This window comes from Ursus maritimus, unplaced genomic scaffold (genome assembly GCF_017311325.1).
Source record: "Ursus maritimus isolate PB19 unplaced genomic scaffold, ASM1731132v1 scaffold_31, whole genome shotgun sequence".
In the NCBI taxonomy this organism is placed as follows: Eukaryota; Metazoa; Chordata; class Mammalia; order Carnivora; family Ursidae; genus Ursus; species Ursus maritimus.
In genome coordinates, this window is record NW_024425675.1 from 8,034,853 (window position 1) to 8,059,468 (window position 24,616).

General features: G+C 43.7%; 1 long non-coding RNA gene across 1 annotated transcript; it reads right to left on the minus strand.

Moving 5' to 3' along the window:
- Positions 1–4,632: 4,632 nt before the first annotated feature.
- LOC103656488 lies at positions 4,633–8,304 on the minus strand. The gene is made up of 2 exons (XR_566626.2): positions 6,911–8,304; positions 4,633–6,826 (listed from the first exon to the last, which is right to left on the minus strand). It is a non-coding gene; the product is annotated as an uncharacterized LOC103656488 (long non-coding RNA).
- Positions 8,305–24,616: the final 16,312 nt, after the last annotated feature.

Genomic DNA, 24,616 nt, shown 5'->3' on the forward strand with positions numbered 1-24,616 from the left:
TAGATAGGGTTGAACATATAATTTCTAAGTGTCTTAAACCTGGAATTAGTGTCTGTGACCTCAGTAATCCTGAGAGATGAAATATGAACATAGTAATTGTTCTAATTTTCTATGTAAAGATACTATTTTTTTAGACTACACACTGAAGATTAGTTTGTTGGATATCATCTTTAGCCTGCATTATAATTTTCATTGCACGCTGATTTGCTAAAAGATAGGTGCACAAGACCAATTACTGGGGTTGAATGTTGCTCTATGTTATTGAGTATGTCGTTCCTTGCCTTACAATTCATGTCATGATTTTAAGTTAAAGTTATTTAAAATCATTTCTAAAGACCTTTCCAGCATTTTACAGTAGTAATTTACCGTTATAGCTGTGCTTCCCTGAGGCCCCGTCCTTAGTGAGGTTAGTGTGCAGAGGAAGAGAAGAAGGAATTCGGTTGAAGGCAAGGCCCACTCGATGAGGAGCCAGTAAGTGGGAGAAGGTCTAAAGGAACTCTCAAGGTGTTTCCATCCATTCAGTCGTTTATCAAATATTTGTTGAGCACCTGTTATATGCAGGGTCCGGAGCTAGGTAAACAGTACTGAACAACATCGCTCTGATTCTGGCTTTGCTGACTTTACATTCTAGTGGGAAGAAGGTAAACAAGCAAGTAAAAAAATACATAATTCCAAATTGGCACAAATACAGGAAAGTGAATAGGGTTCTGTGTTGGAGAATAACAGTTGCCCGAGGAGAGCAACTCCAGACAGGGAGGTCAAGGAAGGTATATCTGAGGAAGTGGCCTTTTAAGGTGAGACTCAAAAGAAAAGGAGTCAGTCATCTGATGAGAATTCCACCAACAGAGAAAGCCTTTTCTTTTCTTTACTTTTTTCTTTTCTTTTCTTTTCTTTTCCTTTCTTCTCTTTTTTTCTTTCTTTCCTTCCTTCCTTCCTTCCTTCCTTCCTTCCTTCCTTCCTTCCTTCCTTCCTTCCTTCCTTCCTTCCTTCCTTCCTTCCTTCCTTCCTTCCTTCCTTCCTTTCTTTTTTAAAGATTTATTTATTTGAGAGTGAGAGAGTGCAAGCAGGGAGAGGGGCAGAGGGAGAGAGAATCTCAAGCAGACTCTCCGCTGAGCATGGAGCCCAATGTGGGGCTTGATCTCACGAGCCTGACATCATGGCCTGAGGCAAAATCAAGAATCAAGAGCTGGATGCTTAATTGACTGAGCAACCCAGGCGCCCTCAAGAGAGAAAACATTTTCTGTGAAGGTGCCTGGGTAGAAGAGAAATAACTCGCCATACTAGTGCTAGTATATATGATACTGGGGTGGATAGAACACAATAAACAAGATGAAGAGTTGAGAGAAGTGAGATTGGGAGAAGAGGCAGGATTCTGATTGTGCAGTAAAAAAAATGTGAATCTTATATTAGCTGGGATGGAAGCTTTCGATTTCAATATAAAAGAATTGATGGAACGCCTGGGTGGCTCAGTGGGGTAAGCATCTGCCTTCGGCTCAGGTCGTGATCCCAGGGTCCCGAGATCAAGCCCCAGTGGGCTCCCTGCTCAGTGGGGAGTCTGCTTCTGCCCCGCCTTGCCCCTCCCCCTGCCCTTCCCCCCACTTGTGCTTTCTCGTGCTCTCTCAAATAAATAAATAAAATCTTAAAGAAAAATAAGAATTGATCTGTTTTATATGCTTCCATGGTCACTGATAGTGTGTAGAGTAAGATGAAAGTGGACGAGTGTGGGGAAGAGAGAACTCTAGTAAGTAGCTATTTCAGTAGTTCAGGACAAAGATGATGGCAGCCTGAAGTAGGCTGACAGCAGTGGAGATAGAAGAACCAGCAGCTCCTGATAGGCTGAATGCAGGGGTGAGGAGAGAGAGGAATAAAAACTACTTCCAGGTTTCTGATAGGACATGACTAGGCAGTTGGAGGTGCCATTTGCTAAGACAGGGGTGGAGCAGGTTTGGGGATGAAATCAAGAGTTGAGCTTTGGAGATAAAGCAAGGCTAGCAAGTTGATTTTATGAGCCCCCTACTGGCTCTGCATGGATGCACTATGCTCATTTAAACGGACTAGAACTGGTTAGATAAGCCCTACACCTTGTCATCTTCTGTAAGTGTATTGCTTCTCAAATCTTCTGCTCTCTCTTTGAGCAGAGCCTCCCCCCACCCCCAGTTCCTTTATTGCCTTATTCCAACTCCATCTGTTCTTTGACCTCTTTGAAACCTCCATTTTCTAGGAATCAGTAGTCAATAAAATGAGCCAGTTTTTCAGTAGCACTCTCAATTTCCCATGGTTCTTTTTTTTTCCTTCAGACCATGCCATCATTCATTCAACAATTTTTTTTTTAAAGTAGGCACCATGCCCTGTAGGGAGCCCAATTCAGGACTTGAACTTAAAACCCTGAGATCATGACCTGAGCTGAGTTCAGGAGCCAGATGCTTAACTGACAGCCACCCACGCACCCCTCATTCAACAGATTTTTAAAGAGTGCCCTACCTTATTGGAGAAGTAGGATAGTTTCATTGATAAAACCAGGAAGCCATCTCTGGAAATGTATATGAGTCTTGGGTACTTTTCCCTTCGTTGAGGGTAGTTTCGATTGGATCAACAAGGATAATGCTCTCATTCATAGGGTTGGAAGGAAGTGAAGAGATGGCCTGAATTATTCATCCAGGAAATGAAGTCTTCTGGAAGCAGTTTTCAGAGAGATGTTTGAGAGAATGTGAGAGACACGAGAGACATTTTGCCACCTGAACTGATGAAATCCTACATTTGGATGAAGTCTTCAAAAACTATCCAGCTCTACCTTTTCCCTTGACTCTCTTAGGTCTTTTTTGTCTTTGTTCTTCAGATGTTTCTTCTTTGATTTTTGTCAGATTGGATAATTTCCATTGATTTGTGTCCAAATTCACAGACCTTTCCTTCTGCCTCTTCATCTGCTGTAAAGCCCAGCTGGGATTTTCTTTCATTACTTGTTTTCTCTCATATACTTGTCAGCTTTAGAATTTCCTCCTCCTCTTCCTCCTTTTTGTGTTCATAAAATACAGTTTCCATTTCTCTGCTGACACTCCCTATCTGTTTACCCATTACGACCATCTTTCCCTCTAATTTCTTGGAACATATTTACAGTAGCTGCCTTAAAATTTCTATCTGCTAATTACAACATCTTGGTCATTCAATATGATTTTTATGATTTTTCTCTTAGCTCTGGGTTACACCTCTCTGTTTCTTCAAATATATAGTAATTTTTAAATCATATACAAGATATTGTACATGGTACACTGTCGACACTTTGGAATCTCTTAGATTCCTTGAAGAGTATTGATCTTTGTTTTAGCAGGCAACTAAATTCCTGACTGATCTACTTTAACTTGTGGAGGCTTGGTTTAATGTGTATTTAGGGCAGGTCTATTTGGGTTTTGTCCTTACTCCTAGGGTCAACCCTTCAGTCCTGGGACATCATTTTTACTTGTAAGTCAAGGCCCCCCTGGTGGTTTCAGAATAACTCTGAGATGCTTACCAAGCCCCTCTCACTTGGTAGGTTTCAAAATTCTAAACGTTCTTTGCTCTACAGTGGGCCACAGCTAGAATCTCTGCTTAGCTCTTTTGACCTTCTAGCTTCTTCTTTCTGCTAGGCTACTTGCAGCCTGCCCAGCATATGCACCATTTCTGTCAGCTGGGGGCTTGAGAGGAATTTATATTCCCATGTGGGGCTTCCGCCTCTGTGGTTCCCTCTGCTCCAGGATGCCTGCCCTCAATATTGAACCACTCAAGCAACCCCATACTCCATCTTGCATACCTCCATCCAAGAAGAGCGTGGCTTTCTTCTTGAGGTCTGGTCACCTCACATTACATGAAGCTTTCACCCACGTTCTACCTGCTTTTAGTCATTTGCCGATGCTTTCAGATCATTTTTTTAAATGATTTCAGTGAGTTGCTAGCAAAAGTGAAGACAGTATGGTAGAAGCTTCCCAACTTCTACTCTTACCAACACCAAAGCTCTGTGAGCAGTATTCCTATCGGTGGGGCCTGGCAGGTGTGCCAGGTAGGTGCAATGCAGTGTCTATTGCGAAGCTGTTCATACCATGCTTCACTGTTTCATTTATCGTGTATCACCTCAAATTAGGGAGAAAAGGGAAGGACAGCTCTTTCCACTGTACAAAGTGACAACCCAAAATAAAGAGAAGGGGGGGGAAAGTCGTTATAATTAGAGAATTTTGGCTAGTCAGCTGGGAACAGACCCTAAACCTGATATCTATTTTGTCCTTGTTGGACAAGGTTAAAATCTGTAAAGCTATTAAAGTTAATGAGATTTATAAAAATGTAAATATTCTCAGTTACAGCAAAACCTTATGATCTCAGACTTTACATTTTAATCATTTAAACTACATTTTGATGGTTTTTTCTTTTTACAAATGTAACTCAGTTTTGCATTATTAAGGAAAACTCAGCTGACAAACTATTAGAAATAGTAAAAAATATGTGAAAGCAGTTGGGCTTCAAGGTAACATGGGAAAACCAATACTTTACTAAACTAAAGGAAATAACATAAAAATATCCAGTAGGAGGGACAGCATTTACTCAGACACAACAATAAACCAAAGACATGAAATACTTAGGAATAAACTTAATAAGGAAGTAGTCAAGCAATATTGAATATTTTTATGCTTTAGAACAAGGAACATTTTGGAGTCGTCACAGTATCTAAATTAATCACGAAATCAAAAGATACCCCAATCAGTTGGCAGAGGCCGGCAGGCAAGAAGACTTGAAACTACAGATTAGTAAGAGTTTCAGGAAGTAGCCACAGCCATTTTGGAAAAGAATGGCAGAGATGAGCAGTATCTTTATAATACATTTTCATCGTAGTATAGTGAATATAAAATGTGTTACGATGTACTACAGTGGCTAAAGCAGTGTGGGAACATAAACGATATATTGGCTAAACCTGTGATAGCTAGAACAGTCATAGTAATGGAAAAGAAGAGAGGCCCATATATATAAAAATTCAGTATATAATACAAGCATTTCAAATCAGTACCATATTGTATTTGGACAAAAGGAAAGCTATTTAACAAAGCCGGATTTACACTTCCTACCAAAATCAATTCCAGCTATATAGAAAATGTAAATGCTAAAAATATAGCTGCAAGATATCATAAGAAAACATGGGTCGATATATTCATAATCGTGGAAATCCTTCCAGTGGAGGAGAAAAGAAAAAATATGAGTTTCTCTATTTGGAATGGAAATCAACTCTTAATCAAAAAAGCACTCTCTGGTTAAGGAAAAGGCTCAAGATGGAAGCTTTCTTTATTTTTCTTTTCTCTGAACTGGTTGTGGACAAGCTCCTGACACCCAGAGAGAAAAAACTAAGAATTCTACCAGAGCTGTTAGAAACGTACAAACCTCGATCCTGGTCATTTAAAATCCTGCCCCACTGAAAAAAAGGCAACACTTAGATTTATGTTCAATTTCAAGGGATTCAAATCTTAAAAACTACAAATCAGACCTAAAAGAGCAACTACTCTACAATTTTTAAGATGTGAATTTGAACACTGAACCTATTTATATTGTGCTTGGTAGAAGTTCTAATTAGATTTAATTTTACCTTTTATTAAAAAATTCAGAAGAAAATCCAACAGGGCTGCAATTTTTATGAACCAGGCACCAAGACTCTATTATATTAATGAGGCACTAGAAATTTTGAGTCAAATAAGAAAAAGCATTCATGGTTCCCAGGACAGAACAACACTGTCCGGGAGGACAAACCCTTCTTTTGCTGATTGGATGCAAATTGATTGCATCAATTTCAACAACTGGAAGATACAAAAGCATTTTCTTGTTCACCAGGTCAGGGGACTGAGGGAACCCCAAGTCAAATGCCATTTATTTCCTCTTATCTTGTAAAGAGTTATTATCTGAGCTGTTTTTCGTCCGTGGAACCCTTCCAATCACCTCCACTCCGCGATACAATCAGTGCACACAGGCCAACATAATGTCACAGCACAATGGCCGCTAGTGTGCTGGGCTTCAAGGCTCTGGTTTGGGAATCAAAATTTCACTTGGGTCTTGACTTGAAAAATCATGTTCGAAACATGTCTGTAAATGGGCAGAGCGTGATTCACCCCCCTGGGTAAAAATAGAAACCTCAGCGGAACGATGGGACATGGATGAAAGAACTTGTTGAAAATAAATGATTAAACAAATTAGGACTCTGATAACTCTGTAAAGCTGAGTCTTTGAAAATGAATCCAAAAGCCCAGGTTTTCATTTCTCTCTTTCTTCAGCTCTTCCTATGAGTCCATGTATTGAAGAAGTTATTTACCAAGTTACGAGACTGGTCTGCCAGTTTTCTTGTTATGGTCAAATAAAAAAGACAAATACTCCCCCCCCCCGCAAATATTTTTCATTCTTTTGCTGAGGACCGTTGAATGAATTCGAAAGAAGGTAGAATGTGAAATATTCGTGTTTTTAATCTCTCTTTCCATGGCAGCTTCTCACGGCTCAGTGAAAACGGTTTTTTACCTTTTTGGCCAGCTGAAATCCAAACCTGCCCTCTCCGGGTTTGGGCCGTGCTGGACGATGAGCTATTTTTACCCCCGGCCTGGAGCCATCTGTGAAGGTTCACGGTGGTATTTTTCAGCGCAGCTGGTCACATGTGCTCTTTTCCCAAGTCAAGGCCGGTGGCCCGGGGAGGAATGTGTGCAGTCTCTCCGGCAACTCTGACCTCACCACGTCCTCCCGGGACTCTCTCTCAATGCCCAGGGCTGAGGGCTGGGCTTCGTGGCCACTAGCATTTCACCCCCTCTTGCATTGGAGTGTTGAAGCTTTTTCTTTCCTATGGCGTTGAAGAGAATGTCAGCACAGACAGAGCTTGGAAACTGGAGTTCTCGAACCGTCTGGGGAATCAGGTGGCACTTACCTTGGTGTGATGAGGGCTCCTCCTGCCACTTTCCTGCTTTGCTCTGGGGAGCAGTGTGCCCGACGAATGTGAAAGAACTGAGTGCCTTGTTACAGTGAAAATACGCCGTGGAGAGGCAATTAGAAAAATGCTTTTCCGAAGCAGACTTGGGAGAGAGGATGACTCATCTCACTGCGTTCCATCAGCCTTGGGCAGGGCTGGGCGATGGCTGTCTCCCAGCGCGGGAGGAAAGCCGTTCTCATGATCTGGGCTCTGTTGTGGATCTTTTTTCCTGAAAAAATGGAAACTGAAGTGTTGGCTGTCACCATTTGGAGAAGTGTAAGTTTCTTTACCTTATCAACACCTTTCAGTTAATTAGTATTTATATAGTGCCTGAAGGCCCCACGCTGGATCCAGACCTCGGACGTCGCCCGTTTGCAAACGACGGCAGAGAAGAACAGCACCTGCATTCATTCTCAGCGACCCTGCTCTGAAAGATGAAGAGTGTGCTTTCTGTTCCGCTACCCTGATTTACGTCCGGAGGGTCTTTGGGGGAGAGTGCCCACTGGAAGTGTAGAAAAGCCCCAACAGTTAATAGGGGGTTATACAAATAAACGTAAGAAATTGTCATAGACTCGAGAACGTTTCTCTACGTTATCACATCCCCCAAAGTCTTTGCTGCTCAGCCCCGGGCTGGGTAATCTCACACAGAAAGAAATGAATTTGTACGGGTCTTGGAGGAACAGGATACTGCCTGTCCTACACGGTGGATTTCATTGCTTCATACCAGATTTTTCCCTTTAAAGATTTTCTTAATACTGGTACAAACTATTCTTTGTCCCGTAGATATATTCTCCTCCTAATGCTTCTATTACTTATTACAGTTACTACTTCCCGCTACCAGCTACTACTGTTGACCTTGACCATGAGGCAAGCCCTGAGCTAAGCCATGCGCTGTGTGGTGTTAACACAGACTTTGGAGCCAGATTATGGGCTCAGATCTCAGCTCTATAACTTATTATTCATGGCAAGCCATTTAACTTTCCTGTACCTCATTTTCTTCATCTGTAAAAAAAAATAAATAAAAGGAATAATAATAATAATAATACTTACCTCGTAGGGTTATAATGAGGGTTAAATTAACCCTGAGGTCTAAACACCAGTGGATTGGAGTTCCAGATTCCTGTGAACTTGAACAGGGATGTTAATTACATCTAGGCTCATCGGTTTTTCTGAGTTACAGTGTTGTTAAACCTGTTGCTGAGCTCATCATTTAATATGTTAAAAAAGAGGCACTTCATTACCATATAACTTTTGTGTCTCAGCGTATTTAGTTTCCCTTGTTATCCCATGTATTCTGTTTTATTCTTTTAAAAACCTTATTTTGAGAAGGGGTTGGTCAGCTTACTAGATTGCCAAAGGGGACGCCGGCTCAGAAAAAGCAAAGAATCCTTGGTTAAACCATGTGCCAAATACTTAACGATCATTCCCGGCACGGAGTCGTCCTGGTGTGTTCATTATTGTTGTTTAATTCTTTAAATCTCAAACAACCTAAGAGGGAAATATGGCTATTATCATCCCACCAGAATGTATGCTTATAAGGGCAGGGATTTTTTTTCTGTTTGGTTCATGGTATATCTCCGGAACCTAAAACGCACATGGCATGTCGGAAAGATTCAATAAACATCTGTTTCACGAACCTCTAGGTCCCAGTTTGCAAATGAGGACAGCAGGGCTTGGAGAGGTGGGGGCAAGTGTCCCCGGCATCTGGCTCCTAAGTCACCCAGACCTGGTTGATGTAGCTCTTATGCCGGACCTAATTTCTTCATCGGTTGTCTCCTGGTCATTTCATAATTCTTTCTTTTCTTTTTTTAGAAGATTTATTTATTTTAGAGAGGGAGAGCGAGAGAGCACATGCAAGCATAGGGAGGGGCAAGGGAAAAAGAGACAAGCAGACTCCCCCCTGAGTGTGGAGCCCCATGTGGGGCTCAATCTCACACCCCTGCGATCATGACCTGAGTCGAAGGCAGACGCTTAACGAACCGAGCCACCCAGGGGTCCCTCATTTCACAATTCTTAAAACAGCAATCCTTCTCAAAGTTAGAACTTGTATTTGGGGAAAACAAAACCTAGTTTTGTCTGGGACTTAAAATTTGGTTAAAATTCAGTTTTTTAGCACAATCCCCTCCAGTTCCATCCATGTCAATGCAAATGGTGGGTATTCATCCTTTCTGACGGCTGAGTAATATTCCATTGTATATATGGACCACATCTTCTTCATCCATTCGTCTGTTGAAGGGCATCTCGGCTCCTTCCACAGTTTGGCTCTTGTGGACATTGCTGCTATGAACATTGGGGGGCATATGGCCCTTCTCTTCACTACGTCTGTATCTTTCAGTAAATACCCGGTAGTGCAATTTCTGGGCTATAGGGTACCTCTATTTTCAACTTTTTGAGGAAACTTCACACTGTTTTCCAAAGTGGCTGTACCAGTTTGCATTCCCACCAACTGTAAGAGGGATCCCCTTTCTCCACATCCTCTTCAACATTTGTTGTTTCCTGCCTTGTCAATGTTTGCCATTTTAACTGGTGTAAGGTCATATCTTAATGTGGTTCTTTTTTTTAAGATTTTTAATTTATTTATTTGACAGAAAGAGAGGGAGAGAACAAGCAGGGGGAGCAACAGAGGCAGAGGAGAAGCAGGCTTCCCGCTGAGCAAGGAGCCCGACACAGGGCTCAATCCCAGGAGCCTGGGATGATGACCTGAGCCGAAGGCAGACTCTTCACTGACTGAGCCACCCAGGCACCCCTCTATGTGTGTGTGTGTTTTGTTTTTTTTTTAAAGATTTTATTTATTTATTTGACAGAGAGAGAGACAGCCAGCGAGAGAGGGAACACAAGCAGGGGGAGTGGGAGAGGAAGAAGCAGACTCTCAGCAAGGAGCACAATGTGGAGCTCGATCCCAGGACACTGAGCCACCCAGACGCTCCCTCAATGTGGTTTTGATTTGTATTTCCCTGATGCCGAGTGATGTGGAGCATTTTTCATGTGTCTGTTAGCCATTTGTATGTCTTCTTTGGAGAACTGTCTGTTCATGTCTTCTGTCCATTTTTTGACTTATTTGTTTTTTGGGTGTTGGTTGATTTTTTGGGGGTCTCTCTGTGCTTCCTGGATCTGGATTTCTGTTTACTTACCCAGATTCAGGGAGTTTTTAGCTGTTATTTCCTCAAATAAACATTCTGCCCCCCTTTCTCTCTCTTCTCCTTCTGGGCTCTCTATAATGTGAAACTTCTTATGCTTGATGGTGTTGCTGAGTTCCCTAAGTCTATTTTTATTTTTGATTATTATTTTTTTCCCTCTCTTCTGTTTAGCGTGATGGCTTTCCCATCACTTTGTCCTCCAGGTTAAAGATCCATTCTGCTTCCTCTAGTCTATCATTTACTCCCTCTAGTGTAATTTCAATTTCAGTTGAGTTCTTCATCGCTGATTGGTTCTTTTTTATGCTTTCTATCTCTTTGTCTCACTGGGTCTCTGCTGGTCTCTACCGGTCTCACAGGGTCTCACTGAGGTCTCTACTCTTTTCCAAAGTTCAGCATGTATCTTTGTGATCATTACTTTAAATTATCAGGCATGTTACCTATCTCCATTTCATTTAGCTCTCTTGCTGTGGTTTTGTCCTGGTCTTTCATTTGGGACATATTCCTCTGTCTTCTCCTTCTGTCTTTCTGTGTCTGTTTCTGTGTGTTAGGAAAGTGAGCTACGTCTCCTGCTCTTGAAAGTGGTGGCTTTATGAAGCAGTCCTATTGTGCTCTAGAGGCAATGTCCCCTGTTCACCAGAATCTGGCACTTCAGGGGTGTCTCCTCTGTGTGTGTGTGTGTGTGTGTGTGTGTGTGTGTGTGCGCGCGTGTGTATGTGTGTGTGTACCCTACTGTTGTGGCTGAGCCACGTTTGCCTTCAGGCTAATTGCCTGCAGTGGGTCTCTCTCTCTCTCTCTCTTTTTTTTTAAAGATTTTATTTATTTATTCGACAGAGATAGAGACAGCCAGCGAGAGAGGAAACACAAGCAGGGGGAGTGGGAGAGGAAGAAGCAGGCTCAGAGCGGAGGAGCCTGATGTGGGGCTCGATCCCAGAACGCCGGGATCACGCCCTGAACCGAAGGCAGACGCTCAACCGCTGTGCCACCCAGGCGCCCCTCTCTCTCTTTTCTTAATTTTATTTTTATTATTAACATATAATGTATTATTTGTTTCAGGGGTACAGGTCTGTGATTCATCAGTCTTACACAACACACGGTGCTCCGCACAACACATACTCTCCCCAGTGTCCATCACCCAGTTACCCCATTCCCCCACCCCCTCCCCTCCAGCAACCCTCAGTTTGTTTCCTGAGATTAAGAGTCTCTTATGGTTTGTCTCCCTCTCTGGTTTCGTCTTGTTTCATTTTTTCCTCTCTTCCCCTGTGATCCTCTGCCTCGTTTCTCAAGTTCCACCTATCAGTGAGATCATATGATAATTGTCTTTGTCCGATTGGCTTATTCCGCTTAGCATGATACCCTCTAGTTCCATCCATATCATCGCAAATGGCTCGATTTCATTCTTTTTGATGGCTGCATAATATTCCTGTATGTAGAGCCTACATCTGCTTTATCCGTGCAGTGGGCCTCTTTGCCTCTTGTGGGCAGAGCTTGTTCCATTCTGGGGTTGTCTTGGGCTTGGAGTTGAGTCGGACTAAATGTTTGCCAGGGATGCAGTAGCATGGAACTGCAGGGCGCTTTCCCTGTGTTCTCCCCCGAGACGCTTCCATTGGTGGGCGACTGCTGGGGCCACAGTCAGACTGGTGTGTGTGGCTATCTCCTCCCCTGGGGCAGGAGTCACTTTGGAGAGGTGCTGGCCCCTGTTGGGGCTGCTTGCACACTGCCAGGCTCTTGGCACTGCTTTGAATGGGTGCTGGCCAAGGATGTACTGGAGGGGGCAGGTCTGCAGGAGAACATGGGGCCAGGTGCTTGATGTTAGCAAGGTTTGTGTGGGTCTGCTGGGGAGACCTGGAGCCAGGCCTGCATGGAGGGGGCATGTCTGCAGGGGAAAGTGGGGGTGGAGCACACTGTTGGCAAGCTAAGTAGAGCGAGTTGGTGCTGTCCTGGTGTCCACAGGTGTCCGTGTGTCTAGGCTGCGGGGTAGGGGAAGGAAATGGTGCCAGCCAGCTCCTTTGTTCCTGGAGAAGTCTCCTAAAGATCTTTGCCCCTCCTGCACATGTTCTGAGGTTAATAAATAAATCTCCTTCATGGATACCCCAGGTGTGTCTTAGACTGCTGCTTCAATGCTGTATCTCCTTGGGGCTGTTTGTTGCACTGTCTCTTTAAGGGCAGGGATTCGGTTTCCTATCACCCTCCTGGCTACCCCAGAGCTGAGCTGATTTTTGAGTTCCAGATGTTAAGCCCCCAGATTGAAAGAACTTGTGAAATTAGGCCCCTCTGGTTTTCAAAGCCCAATGTTATGGAGATTTGTGTTCTCCCAACTGTGGGTTCCCCTCCATCTGAGGTGCTTGGTGCTTGGATCTATTTTACTCTCCTCTCTGCACCTGCAGTGTCCCTCCCTCTTGGGGACAGTCCCACACTGGTCTGTTTCACTCCTGACCATGTCTCTACTCCTCCGATCCTCTTTGATGTGGGCTCTTTTCCACAATTAGCTGTGGAGAGTCTGTTCTGCCAGTCTTCAGGCCATGTTCTGGGTTACTTGCACTGTTGGGGGTGTTATCTAGTCGTGTCCATGGGGTGAGGTGAGCTTAAGATTTTCCTACTCCGCCATCTTCCCAAGAAGTCTGTATGTAGACTTTTGACTAGGGGGTGTGGTGTCAGTGCCCCTAACACCTGCATAGTTCAAGGGTCAAGTGTACAGTTAAATGATCATCTCAGTAAGTCTAGTTAACAGCTGTCACCATATACTTACACAACTTTTTTTCTAGTGATGAGAATTTTTAAGATTTACTCTCTTAGCAACTTTCAAATATACAACACAGCATTAAGAACTATAGTCACCATACATTGGCTGGGACTTCTTGACAGAGAAATGGAGGCAGAAGGGGATCTTCAGATGATATATAGAACTGAGTAACCCAAATTTCACCAGGTCGTATTGGCATGTGAGTGTTCATAGCTTCCCTTGCATATCTGCTAAAGGGAATTCTCCCCATCTCAGCTTAGTTCCTGGGCTTTTATGGTGCAGGATTTGGGTTCGGAGAAAATGAAGACGTTGCAGGGACGCATTCTAGAAAGGATTGAATTTTACCCATGGGAGAGGACAAAGAGTAGAAATTGAAGGAAAGAGACCGTGACAAAGAGAGATGAGATACCCAAGGGAAACCTGAGAATGACAGAGAGAGTTTTGGGGACCGACAACTTTTTTTTTTTTTTTAATGTAAAATGGCTGTTAGAGATGGAAGAGAGATTTTTCAAAGTTTTATTGTGCAAAACTTCTTGGCTCCCCTGCTCTACCTACCACTGAGTCATGGGCATTTCTTTTAAAGAAGAATGTTAATGGCTCAGCCTCTGAACTTACGGTTAGTTTAATACTACTTCTTCAGGACAGGGACTACAAGACATTCCGGCGTTTATATGGGTTATAATTATCTCATCCACTTTGGTCAACACAAGGTCTCCACTCATCTTTCTCTCCTACTTTTATTCTCCTTGCCAGGATCGACTGCCTGCTAAGTTGCTCCCAAGTCCTTTAGCACAGGGTTCATTACAAAACATGGAAGATCGGAGTTCTCGCTGGCTCTGTGATTCATTTGGTCACATGGCCCTGGGCTACACAAAATGCAACGGGTGTCTCTCCAACTTTCTTAGGAAAGCAGGGTTTTTTTTTAATCTTCTGTATCTTCACAGCTAAACACACACATGGCTATAAATACAAGTAATGGGTTGCAGGGACAGTGAAGTCTAAATAAATTCTTTATTACTTTTTTAAAGATTTTATTTATTTATTTGTCAGAGAGAGAAAGAGAGAGAGAGCATAAGCAGGGGGAGGGGCAGACGGAGAGGGAGAAGCAGGCTCTGTGCTGAGCAAGGAGCCTGATGTGGGGCTCCATCCCAGGACCCCAGGATCATGACCTGAGCTGAAGGCAGATGCTTACCCAACTGAGCCACCCTGGCTCCCCTAAATAAATTCTTTAAACAACTTCTATGAAGAAAAAAAGATTTTTAAAGATTTATTTTGGAGAGAGTGTGCACGCGTTCACATGCGAGCACAGTGGGGAGGACCAGAGAGAATCTCAAGTAGACTTCCTGCTGAGTGCAGAGCCCCACATGGGACTTGATCTCAGGACCCTGAGATAATGACCCTGAGATCACAACCCTGAGATCACGACCTGAGCCAAAGCCAAGAGTCATATGCTTAATGGACTGAGCCACTCAGGTGCCCCCCTATGAAGAAAAATTAATCCAAAGGGTTGAGAGTGACGGAAAAGTGTTTGACCTTGATATGAGGCAGACAGGTTTGATCCCCAGTTCTGCAAATTATTAATCACCTAAATTTGAGTGATTATTATCACTGATCTAGTCTCAGTTTTCTTATCTGTAAAATAGTGAGAGTGACATATATACCCCACCCCCCCGCCCCGCCATGGTGTTTATTGTGAGGACTGAATGACATAATCTGGGTAACATATGTAATGGGTCTTTACTCTTACCATTACTTAACATGGAGCAAGTTAGATGTTTGAAGCAATAGCATGAAAAGATCTTTTCTCATTTGGTGTTGATTTTCATATCTATAATTAACCTTTCCTTGGTTTTTCCAGAATATTCTGCCCCAAAGATATATCCTGGTCTTTAGCTTTCACAGGATGTAAAACTGCTTCCATATTTGAATGTCCACTTTTTTTCTGGTTTCTACTTGCCCCATGAAGGTTTCAGACCTTCCAGATACAAGTTTTGGGGTGAGTTAAGCTCCGGGAGTGGTGAGCTTCCCATGTCCTCAGTGGGGAGGAAGCTTCTCAGACCACAGAGTCTCAGAAGGGGCTCTGAGCCCTGAGATCTCAGGGCAGGTCTCTTCCTCCTGGAGCACTTGGCCTTGGTTAGCATCTCAGTTACAGTCAAGGGGATGAGTCTCACAACCGGCCACTCCTAGCATCTTCCTGCACCATGAACCACGGTAAAACAGGTAAACAAAGAAACACATTCAAAAAAGTTGAAAACGGAGAAATAGATGGTTTGGGATAGAAATTAAATATTTTAAATTAGTGAAAAAAATATGACTATACATCAACAATTGTGAAGCAAAGATTTGGGACCCACCCTGAATAATTAAGAGCATGGAGGGAGAAATGGGTGTGAAAGATGTGTGATGATTTTAATATGACCCTTTCCCACTATTGATAAGTAATTGGTGACTTCAATATTTTTTTAAGTAGGCTTATTATAAGGGTCCTCTTTCTCACTAGTATTATAACAAATAAGATAAAAATAATTTCAATTATTTTATTTTGAAATAGTCTTCCCCTCCCCCCACCAGATACAATTTTCCTAAAATACATTCTCTTCACTAGCTAAAAATATCTGGCAACCCCTATTGGTCTTAGGACCTAGTCCAAATATCTCAGCCTGGTAATGTAGGTGATTTCACTGTTGTCCAACCCTTCCCGACAGAAATCTTTTGTTCCAGCTTGTATCTCCCTTTTCCTCTAAACATAGTTAGCTTGTTGCTGCCCCAAAGGTTTTATTCATGCAGAACCCCAAAAGGAAGGCCCTCTTTCAAGGTATTTCTCAGCCTATGTATTTCTCTCCCTCAACTCATTTCTCTTCCTTCAGTTCACACTGAGCTCTGATGCTTTTGTCCTCCAGTGACCTGACTCTTTCACGTAGAGATGACACGGGGGGGGGGGGGGGGCTGGAGGATGTAAGTAAGAAGCCTCCCACAGTACCTTAGACCTACAGTTTCCCTACTTGTGGCAGTGAAAGGCACCAGAAGAATAATGTGGGTGGAGGAAATGTGTATTTTTATGAATGGCATTTTCAGTTCTCCATATTTAAATACTGTTGCGAATTTATGTTTTAATTTTACTTCACTATAACCCAGTGTAACTCATAACACAGTTAACTTAAGATATATAATCTCAATCCAAGTAGATAAATAAAGCAAGCAAATATTTTTCAAGGATAAAAAGGTCTTTGGAATGGATTTCTCAAGCTTCATCACATTCCATTTGGAAATTGGTTCTGTAACACATAGAAGTCAGAAACTGCTTCTTGCGATATAGTCTACGAAGAGGAAACCCACACTGTCTGTCTACAGACGGTGTAGCTGGATTTGGTCTCACTGAAGCAAGGCAGGTAAAAACCATTCCATCTTCCCGCACACAGAAATGAGCGACTACACGTCTGGGAGCACTTCCGCAAGCAAGAACAACGCTATGGCCTTTCGACAGAGAACCCTGACTGGACTGGTGAGCCATGGAAGGTTTCTAAGTAGGGAAGGACGAACCCCGGTGTCAAGGGAGGCCTCATGAGCTGTCAGGCGCTGTGCTCACTGCTTTGATGTGTCCTCTCGCTCAGTGTTGGTAACACCCCCGCACCATGAGTGTTCTTATCCCCATTGTGGTGGTTAAGGAAAGTGCAATTACAGGAGTAGTCCAAGAGTTGGATTCTTTAGTGCAATCCTAGGTAAACAAAATGATGATTACCCACGACAGCTGGAATGCTCACTCCATTGGGAGAATTACACACAGAGAGACATGAAAGTAAGCTCAAGCTTGCCAAGGCTCTAAGAGATGACACTTGCTCATAACAGACAATGGCACCCAGAGTGACAGCATATGGCTGTGCAGCTTGGGCGGGACACAGGTAACTGAGGTCACACCATTGGTATCACGCATTTGTATTTTTATTTTCACAAATTCCTGGCGGATGTCAGTGAAGTGTCTTGTTCTAACACAAGCAGCCTATGATGACAGTTTTCCCATGAAGTATCTTGAGGAGGGGTGTCTTTTCCTAATTTGTGCCATGACACCGACTCCATGGGCTGGTTTAGGGCAGTGACCCTTACGTCACTATTCCATGGAACTCCTAGCTGATCCGCATTGGATTGGTCTCCCTTCCACCATATCAATGTATCAAAACATCCATGCTTTCCAATTACTGTGAGTACTCGTAGACTTTCCCCAAATATAATTTTGAAAAAGCAGAAGGACTTGTGGTTACAAGTTAGGAGAGTTAACTCGAGTACTTGGGGGACTGAATCAATTTTTGCAGGAAACAGTTTTTGTAACTCTTGATTTCATAAAAGTTTGCGATTGCCACCAAAGCTTTTCTCGTATGTATGAATGGCAAGGATGCTGCTCCTTTGTTGTGGAATACCTTTTTTTTTCTTTTTAAGATTTCATTTATTCATTTGACAGAGATAGAGACAGCCAGCGAGAGAGGGAACACAAGCAGGGGGAGTGGGAGAGGAAGAAGCAGGCTCATAGCGCAGGAGCCTGATGTGGGGCTCGATCCCATAACGCCGGGATCACGCCCTGAGCCGAAGGCAGACGCCTAACCGCTGTGCCACCCAGGCGCCCCTGTTGTGGAATATCTGGCCTTGTGTTTTAGGACATTGACTTTAGTGGCTAAACCTCTTCTCTTTCCCCATCTTACTCAGAATTGCAGAGCTGAAAGGGGCCTGTCTGGCTCCCAGCTCTTCCTCCTTTTATGAAAATGGTCACCTACACACAGGCATGGGTAGGGCTGCCATGATTCCCACACGGAACCCTGGGTAGAATGAGTAGCTCCAGACTCTGACTCCTCCCCAGGGCGAAGCAATGGGCTTTCTTTGAGGAGTGCGCAATGTGGAACTGAGAAACGCAGTGACTAAGACGTGACGGAGCTGAGTCACAGTAATGGCAGTGCTGCATGCGGTAAGCCTGACCTTGTCTTCCCAGCCTTGAGCGTCCAGATCTTCCACCGAACCTTTGAAACACTTCCGTGTCCTTCGTATAGATGTATAGACACATACATATATAAAATATTTTAAAAGTAAACTTTTTTTAGAACACTTCTAGATTTATAGAGAAGTTATGAAGATGGTACAGAGTTCCCATATACCCTGGAGTTTCCCCTAGTACGAACATCTTACCTTAGTATGGTACATTCGTTATAACTAATGTAACAATGTCTACACACTGCTGTTAATTAAAGTCCACGGTTTAATTAGATCTCCTTCATTTTTGCATGATGTCCTTTTTTCTGGGTCAGAATTCCATCTAGGCTACCATATTACATTAGCTTTCTATCTCCTTAGCTTTCTCTTGGTTGTGATATTCTCAGACTTGTCTTGTTTTTGATGACCTTGATAGCTTTGAGGAGTATTGGTGAAGTATTTTGTAGAATGTCCCTCTCTCGGGATTTCTCTGATGTTTTCTCATTAGACTGGGGTTATGGATTTGGGGAGGGAGACCATAAATAATGTCAACATGAAGTGTCATCGCTGCTGATGTTGGCCTTCGGCGCCTGGCTCAGCTAGCATTACCAGGTTTCTCCGTTGAAGAGTTACTCTTCCTTCCCTCCCTTTTCTTACCGAACTCTTTGGAAGGCAGTCACCATGCACAGCACACACTTAAAGTATGAGAGTATGGGCCCCTTCTTGAGGGTGGACCCTCTACATATATTGTGTGGAATTTCGTATGGGAGATCCGTCTCTTCTCCCAACAACATATATTTTATTATTTTTTTTATTTTATTTATTTAAAGTTTTTTTTTTAAGATTTTATTTATTTATGTGACAGACAGCCAGCCAGCGAGAGAGGGAACACAGCAGGGGAGAGGGAGAGGCAGGCTCCCTGACGAGGAGCCCGATGCGGGACTGGATCCCTGAACGCCGGGATCACGCCCTGAGCCGAAGGCAGACGCCCAACGACTGCGCTACCCAGGCGCCCCTACTTTTTTAAAGATTTTATTTATTTATTTGACACAGAGAGAGAGAGACAGCGAGAGAGGGGACACAAGCAGGGGGAGTGGGAGAGGAAGAAGCAGGCTCATAGCGCAGGAGCCTGATGTGGGGCTCGATCCCACAACGCCGGGATCACGCCCTGAGCCGGAGGCAGACGCTCAACGACTGCGCCCCCCAGGCGCTCCCCAACAATATATATTTTAAATTTATATTAACTTGAAGAGGTTCCAATAACTTTCAGCAACAGCAACAGCAAACCCTTAAAAATGATCCATTTCAGGAGAGGCAAACTCAGATACCTACAGAGGCCAGGTAGGTAGCAGAGAGTAGGAGTGAAGCAGGTTGGACATGGTCCGTGGCAGACTGCAAAGCACATGCAGCTCTAGAGGGGACACGGTCTCTGCTCTTGGCAGTGCTGCTATGTGGCAGTGTGGGTCAGCTTTGCCAGAGCTTCTTTGTTTAAAAAAAATAGAAACTAGTACATTGGATATTTACATGAAATCTCCTGATTTTGAAAGGTTGGCAGCTAATCCAATTTTTACATAATCTGCGCCCATCCAACGTAACTGAAGTTTGTGGCTTCTTGGGCAGATTCCCAACCACACATTTATCAGTAAGGAAATAGCCTTCAAAAGGTAAATAAGATGTCCAAGGTCATACGACTAGCTTTCGGGTCGAAACTGGCACTGACATTCAGGGTTCTAATATCATTATATCCTCTCCTTTGGAGAGTCTTCAACAATTTGTTCACTTTCTCAGAATCATCTGGACTTTGTTCTGAATTCACTGCCTTTAAGGAAATACGTGGGAATCGGAACTCCTGTAACACCATGTCTTTCGTCAATCCCACTCCAGTTAATTGGTGCCGTTAATTCCATTCGTGTGCTATGTGCCTTGTTTTCTTTTGTTCCTTGCTAGAGTCCATATTCATTTGTTTGTGTAACTCATGTGACACTAGAGTCGAACAGGGGCTCAGGCCAATGTCCACACTGGCCATAATGATTGCAAATACACAGATCAGAATTCTGTAATCTTCTAGAGACTGAATTTCACCTTAAACATTTTCTTATTCTTCCCCCCAATCCAGTACCCACTACAATCATCGGCACATAGTAGGTGCTCAGTCATTTCTTCTTGAATGAATGACAGTCATTAGCATCTTAAATAAGATGAAATATCAACACATAGCAATAATATTTTTTTAAAAGATGTATTTATTTGAGAGAGAGAGCAAGCGAGTGTGTGAGTGGGGGAGGGGCAGAGAGAGAGAGAATCTTAAGCAGATCTCAAGGGGGGCACTATCTCTGCTCTTGTCAGCTGCTGCCATACGGGAGTGGGAATCAGCTTTGCCACGTGGCGTGTGAAGCCTGATGCTGGGCTTGATCTCATGACTCTGAGATCATGACCTGAGCTGAAATCAAGAGTCAGATGCTTAACTGACTGAGCCACCCAGGTGCCCCTAGAACTTTAAATTATGTATATCCTATAGCAGTCTTGTCTGTAAGGACATTCACCTCTCTAGTCAATTCTTCAGCTATGTTATACATATCCTGCATTCTTAAATTTATTATTATTTAGTATATTTCTCTATATATACTCTTGGTTACATGGCTTCATTGTTTTTCAAATGTTAGAATTTAGGAATGTTTAATGTTTTAAATGTTCGAATCTATGAATCAGAGACTTATTTATTAAGTTCCTTTATTTTCTGCTCATAGTTCAGGGAGTGAGGAATTTTTTGCTAAAGGTACAGTCGTGGAAAGTTAAGAAAATAGAGGCAATCAAGCAAAAGAATCCCATCTCCTAAGTTCTGTCTTTGTTGGTGGTGGCCCTGAACGCTGGGAGCACCCCGTATTCGCACATTCTCAGACTGTTTTTTCTGCCGCAGCTTTTATGGCTTTCTACGTCGCAACTGCTTCTCTGTTCCATGTGTCTTAATCTTCTCTGCACAACGAAGAGTTACTCAGGTTTTAAATGGTGAGAGGAGGGAGCTTCTGCTTTCTAGGTCAGCTCTGATTAATGAATGACGGTGTCGTTTCTGGGGAACCTAAGCAGCACGAGAGCGATTTTGCTCGCGATGTTCCCTTGTGAGCCCCACGAGGTAAGTACAGAGATGACTGAGATTAATTAAATATAAGTTGTGCATAACTCATTTCAGCATAAGAGTATTTTTTTCCTCAACTTTTGGATCGATGCCCTGCTTTCCGAATGCAAAATGCTTACTCCCATTGTGAGTGTTACAGATCGAAGATGTGCTTCATTTTTGGGGTCCGTTCTTGCACCATGAAAGTGGCTACATAGTGACAAGATGGACTGTTTGGTAGCTGTCATCATTCTCACTGTGTGATCACAGAAGAGAGATCTTTGATCTTTTCTTAAAATGCTAAATGCAATTTAAAAGGTCGTTTTCTTATCCTAACTTCAAACATCAGAGATAGGAAGGATGTTGTAAAACCACTCTGACTCCCTCAAATTGACTGAATTCCACACATGGGCGCGTGGGAGGATGGAGGCCCACTTGGTTCAGCATGAGAAACTCTAAGCGATTCATGTCCATCTCTCTATTATCTGTCTCTTTCTCTATACCCACAACGAGAGCATCAGATACGTTACAGGGCGCATCAGGGTTGAACGACGGGAGGCTGGCTCACCAACAGGCTGAGGCTTTTGAGGTTAGCACACCAGCAGGTCTCATTATCAGCCTAATGATCAGCTATTATCAGAATTCCATCATTCCAGGGCTCCTTGACTGTCTTCCTCTAACACACACGTTATTATACTATGCTGAGGCCCACATACAGGTTTGTGGAAAGGCTTTCATGGAATCATTGGTGATCAGCGTGCAGACACCCCACATATCTTGCTGTCACTCCTCACCCCCTACTCCTCAGAGTTATCAAATGGCTCTCAGTTTATACACAGAAGTCCTTGAGGGAGCAGCCAACTGCTGATTGCATCAGAAACCAATCTTGAAGCGTTGCCAAATAAATACGAATAGAATAGAGCACAGTCACTGTTAATAGTTTTGATGAATGTAGCTTGCTTTGTACGATTGGCGGATCAAAACTCTCCCATTTTAAAATGAGTTCTGAATTTACCAGTGCAGCCCATGTTCGCTGGGCACTTACGATGGGCCAGACCTGGGGATGCCACTGGGGGTACCATTGGGAATGAGTCACACAAAGCCCCTCTCATCATGGGGACGGTTTCTTCCCTTTCATTTTATAAGCAACGTCAAGCTGGTATTTTTAGCTAAGAGAAAAAAATATTCCCCCAAACTTGTGGACTTAAAATTTTGATCAAGGGCCCATCAGATGAGTGAGGGCTAAAGCAGAGTTTCTTAACCTCCCATAAACATAGCCGAAGGTACTCTACCCTTGTTAACAGGATCATTGCTGTAATGAATTAGTCAATTACGTATGTGTGGGGAGAGGACAGCAGGAAGGATTGTGTTAGTTTCTCAGGGCTCGTGTAATCTGAAAAAGCTCTTCAGGTTCTTTAAATATCCTTTAATAACTTCTCCCTTTGCTAGGAGAAACATCTATAGTTGTTATTGTTGCCATATATGCACATATTTATGGGTTTTTTAAAAAAGATTTATTTATTTATTTTAGAGAGAGAGAGAACGGGAGTGCGTGTGCATGAGTAGGGGGACGGGGAGAGAGAGAGAGAAGTCCTCACGCGGACTTCCTGCTGAGTGTGGAGCCCGGCGTGGGGCTTGATCCCAGGACCCTGAGATCATGATCTGAGCTGAAATCAAGAGTCAGAGGCTTAACTGACCAAGCCACCCAGGCGCCCCTGTATATGGCTTTTTGAGTGTTATACAATTGTAGCTGCAGCACTCTGGATGACTCTGGTGATGGTTTGCTGGGGGCGATGGGGTTGTATGACCTGGTGCAGAGTAAAAGGAGATGCAGATATGAAGACAGAGCCTGGAAAAGTGAGAGGAGAGCTGGCAACTTGATCTGGAAAGAATTGATCATTCGTGATAGCGTCCAATAGTCACACACCACCAGAGACAAAGCCGAAGTCTAATTTAGGTTGATGATCCAAGGGACCCAGGGAGGGCCCCACCAAACAAAGGAGACAAGGTTATTGCAGGGTGTGCAGGAAGGGTGGTGGTTAGGTAAGATTTAAATGAAAGAGTGCTATGATGGTCTCAAAGCAGAGCAAGGCTGTGAGTAATACTTTATAAACATTTAGTAATGTTTTTACTAACATCAGGTCTGGGCTGAAAGGCAAACTTGGAGTCCTGTTTCCTTGGATTAAGGTGGCATGCTGTGTCTCCAAATCCTTTATCTGAAGGTCTGCACCTCGGCTGGAAGTCAAGGCTACTTCTCTGTGTCAGAGTGACCCACAGGCTCCCATCATCCAGGCAAGTTTTTTTTTTTTTTTTTTGGGGGGGGGTCCATTCTTATTGATACTCAACTAAGTTTCCAACAGTCTATGATTTTAGAGAACACGTTTTCTTAGTTTCATGTTAATGAACAAAAGCAGTTTTTGCAGGTTCACATGAGTATGACAAGATATAAAAGTAAAGTTCTTACTGAGGTCCCAAGACACAACGGATGTCAAATTCTCAAGTTGCCAGAGCAGGGAGCAAATCTCAAAGGAAATATCTTAGCTCCTTGTTGACTCTGAAAAATCCCTCACTCAAAATAGGATCATAAAAGGGCAGCGGAAGTGGAGTTTAGGAAGGCTCTATGAGGAAGTTTTCTTCAAAGAAAGCGGGGCTGAGTCCACCTAACCTCTGGTCCCAGGTCTTCCTCCTTAGTCTCCCCGGGGAGGGGCATCAGGGGACCCCAGGGCAACTTGATTGGTGTTCTCTGGTTCTGACAGTATCTGACTTTGGCCCGAGATAGCTAAAATTGAGAGGCTGAAGGTACTGGTTTGTGGCAGCAGCTCAGAGAGAGAGAGAGAGAGCAGGGAAGGAGGAGAGAGAATACTCAAGACCCGAGTGCTCTGAGAGTCAGGGGCACTCCAGTATGGACGGGAGCGCGGGGCGTACGAATGTTTCCTGTGCACCCGGAAGAGAGCCATTTGGTGAGCGAGAGCTGTGCTGCAGCTGTGTAAACCCTGCCCGAGAGCAACACCCGTGGAGGGATCCACAGGTGAATTTGTAGACAGCAGCCCAAGGGGGGAAGTGGCAGCCAGAGCGAAGTGCATTGACCAGCACGGGAGAGGCTGAGCGGGATGTTTCATGCTCACGTCTCTAAGACTGTTAGAAAGCACCCAAGAGGGGCGCCTGGGTGGCTCCGATGGTTAAGAGTCTGCCTTCGGCTCAGGTCATGATTCCAGAGTGCTGAGATCGAGAGCCCCACCATCGGGCTCCTGGCTCAGCAGGGAGTCTGCTTCTCCCTCTCACCCTGCCTCTCCTCCTGCTCATGCTTTCTCTCTCTCTGGATCTCTCTGCCTCAAATAAATAAATAAAATCCTTAAAAAAATTTGTTAAAATGCAAAAAAAGAAAGCACCCAAGAGAGCAAGTGCTTGGTTTAGTCATTGGCCAGGCCCAGAGCAAAGTCTCCTTGCAGCTGGAACACTTGAGCATGAATTTGGTATCCTCCGAATTCTCTTTTCTCCCTATGTTATGAATTTGAAGGAGTTTCCTTTCCCCTTTCCGGGAGGACCCAGCCTGCCTGCGTGGGACCCCAGCTGGGGGAGTACAGGGAAGGCCTCTCTCTGAATGAAGCTTGAAGTGGTGAGCAAAGTAGTTGACAATCACATTACAATTTCTGAATTCAAACCGTATTTTATGGCTTTACTGATCAAAGGACTTTTATTACCTGAAAGCCATCAGAAAAGTT